Genomic DNA, 3,539 nt, shown 5'->3' on the forward strand with positions numbered 1-3,539 from the left:
CATCGCAATCCTCTATTTTCCTATCTCCCGCGGCCATCCGTTACCAAGAGATACGAACGCGTTCGTCCAGGACGCACACAGAGACTAACGTTCTAATAAACTAGTCGGCAACGTCTCCATTCAGGTTGCTCGTGGTTCAGGTCCCTTTTCCCACAGCATTCCGCCGATTGGTATCAACTAGAGTCTCCTAGTCGACCCAGTGGACCCTGGTGCGTGGGTCTGTACCGGCGACGAAAGAATTCTGCTGTTATAATACCGCGGGAAGAGGAGGGCGAACGGAAGACGAAAATGGAGGCTGGGAAGGCGAAGCGGGAGAGGCGAGGAGGATAGAGCAAAGAGAAACGTACGCTCGCGTACAAGCATCTTGTAACCGGACAAGCTCGGACGTCTGCCGCGGCGTGCGTCACAAAGAGACCGCAAACGGCCGCAGCGAGAAAGGATTTTTAGTGCTCGTGAGAGGGAGGAAGGGAGAGTCAGAGAGAGAAAGAGAGGAGAGCCGCGGTAGGGGCATAGGAAATATATTGATATTTATTTACGACTGGTAATAATAATTGATCTCGGGGCTGCAACTCTATGGAGTTAAAGGCCCGGTTGGTAGGTGAGGAGGGCCGGGACGGAGAGGGGGAGCAGCTCGCTGAGTGCAGAAGGGACGAGGGGCGAAGATCGGGGCCCGGACTGGCCCAGGGCCTTACGACTTCTTTATTTCGTCCGGCCGTATATCAGCTGCAAACGAAAGGGTTAAAGGTGTACACTCCACTAAATAAATTCGCGACCGTCTCTCGACTTCCAACCCCTCCGCCTGTCCTTTTCCCCTCGCGACGCCATACTTTCGCCGCCGCGGGCCCGAAAATTCCCCGAACAATTCCTGGTACGCGATTCTACACTGTGTTCGGCCGTGCTCAAAATTTTCTGCCTCATTTTACACCGCTGCTCCACGCAACCTTGACAAGCAATTAACTACCATACGCCGGGATAGCCCACCTCCTCAGGTACGCCTATCTTTCCGATGCGAGTGTACCCTCGCGATAGTGCCGCTCGCTTGTTAGTTCGACGCGAAACGTTAGCGGCTTAAACAGCGCTGTTTAATAAACACGTCGATCGTAAACTATTTCCCGCGGGATCATTAAATATCAACATATTACAAAAGGGCCCCCGCCTCGGCGTTCCCTTTTCCCGCGCATACGGGCGCCCTTTCTTCCTTCAGCCGGTCCCTTACTCGCGCTCCATTCGCAATAAATCTGCGCTTCGCGCGCGTAAAGCGATCCCTTGCACGTCGTAACCCGTGCGCTGTGCACCTACTGTTATTTCGAGGACCGAGGCGAACCGCTGCACCGGTGCAACGTTCTTTTGATTTCATTTTTTTTTCTTAGAAACGAAGTCACATTTTTTGCAATGGTAAAAACGTCTTGGTGAAATAATTCATATATCAGAGAAAGTCTCAACAACGGCATGTCGCAATTTATACAATAAAATCCACTCACTTTGATTCCATCGTACAATAGTTTTATTATTAGAGTCGAGTGTGCCACTAAACGAACTTTGATTTAAGTGGTTCCTGATGGCTCTTAGCAGTCTATCTCGATCTAAATGCTTAACGAGGGTTACGACTCCCCTTCTCCCAGTTCTGCTGGAATTATTCGGAAACTTCCAAGTATTCGTCAGCCGATCGTCATCTCGATAGCGGGAATTAACTCCCGGTTAATAATCGCGACAGAAGGCGATTAAAAAGGGGATCGATATGCATCCGGGATGGAGTCCGGGTTGCGATTCCTCACGGAAACGGAATGCGGGGCAACGATTCCGCGGGAGATACGTATCTTCCATCAAGGTGGTCGCCGACGAAGAAGATCGGCCCAAGGGATCGCGAAAAACGAAAATTCTGGACCAGGTCCATTTGGTCTGGCGCAGCCCCCTATATATCATTCGAAGCTCTCTCTAGCAGAGCTTACGCACACGGTCGCACGCACGGAGAGCGAGGACGTGAAACGCGTACGGTGACAGGGCGAAACGCATGTGCGCACCGGTAAGCGGCCACAGCCAGACCCCGGAGTAAAAAAGTTGAAAAGTAGCCCTCCGCGTTCGAGAGTTATGCGTGAAACGCATACTACCCTCGGACACTGATAAAACGACGCGAGATGAAGATCGCGGTAGTTCCACGCCGAGAAAAAGATTTAGCTCTGGACACCGAACGAAACCAGCCCTGGAACCTGCAGCAAGTGAACCGCCTGTTGTTCATTTTGCAACGTTCTGCAGTGGTCTTCGCCGGCACACGAAATTCCGTTAATAAAAGTGTACGCGCGTGAAGTCTGTCAATGGACTTTAGAAAGACGACGTTTCTAGAAGAAGCTCCATAATGTCTTTTCGATCTATCTAAATATTTTCTATTAAGATCATCTAAAAAAAAACTTGATCCATTAGATGATTTGAAAGATGAGAATAAATCTAGCTACTGTTAACCAAGGCTTGCAAAATTACGAAAATATTGTCGATACTAAAAACAGATATCTTCGAAGTAGCCTGACGAAGTAGATTATGAAGAGTTAGTCAGACAGAATTCTTGACAGATCGTCAAGTACTTCTTGTTGCAATGGATATACATGATGGAGTTCGCGTTGAGGGGCATCTCCGCATCGGAAGGATCGCAATAAAAATATCAATGCTTGGTTCCCATCCTCCTCTTCTCCCTCCTACCTTGTTCGGTTGTTTGCAGTCTGCGTTCCAGCAAGGTCGGTCCACGGTGTCGCGAACGGCGCGATTATGCTCGCAGGCTTCTTCCCAAAGCGGACAATAAGAACGCGGCGGGGTTTAACGCACCGCGTTGTTCGGCTCCGTAACGCACAAATCAAAAAGTAATGGCTAGTTAGTCGCGGGGTGTGCGTAAACGCACGTCCCCGATCACCGGAGCCGAGTGTTTAACCCCGTGGCCGGGTCGATTAGCCGACAAATTGGACGCGTCCGGTGTGCTCTGCCCGTTCCCGTTGGTTCCCGTGAAGAAAATCGCGGCGGTCCCGAAGGTGCAAAGAGGTTAATTGGTGTCGTGTCTTCGAATTTGTGACGGGGAGCACTCGGATTATCGCGGGCCCCTCGGGAATTTATTGGAAAGTCGTGGGCTTCGTGGGCGAGGGAACGAAAGCTTTCGTTTATTAAATGTTTATTGCCGATGATTGTTGGTGTTTGAGGAAGTCCTGTCACGCCGATCCATCCTTCGTGGACCCGCCAAGGATTCGTGGAGAATATAATCGTCCCTTGATACCGCCTTTGTGAAAATATTTTGTTACAGCAAAATGTTCTAAATCGACGCTGTCCTACTAAAGCGATTACTGTAATGACGCGGCGATTGTTGGCGAACTCTGACTCGAACGCGTCATGAATATCGCAGTTGTTAGGATTGTGCCAATCGTGACCGATCGTGCAATCTTCGAGTACGAGTTTGCCGACCCGGGAAAAAAGTCGAAATGCATTCGAACTTTAACACCTCGCGTTTCGCATGCACAGAACGAGTTAATGACGTTTCCATTCGTTTCTTTTTTCTGTTCCAG

General features: G+C 50.0%; 1 protein-coding gene across 1 annotated transcript in view; it reads left to right on the top strand.

Annotated features, from left to right (window-relative positions):
* LOC143207601 (uncharacterized) overlaps positions 1 to 3,539 on the top strand; it is a 717,548-nt gene that overhangs the window by 544,192 nt on the left and 169,817 nt on the right. The window lies entirely within an intron of this gene.

This window comes from Lasioglossum baleicum, chromosome 3 (genome assembly GCF_051020765.1).
Source record: "Lasioglossum baleicum chromosome 3, iyLasBale1, whole genome shotgun sequence".
NCBI lineage: Eukaryota > Metazoa > Arthropoda > Insecta > Hymenoptera > Halictidae > Lasioglossum > Lasioglossum baleicum.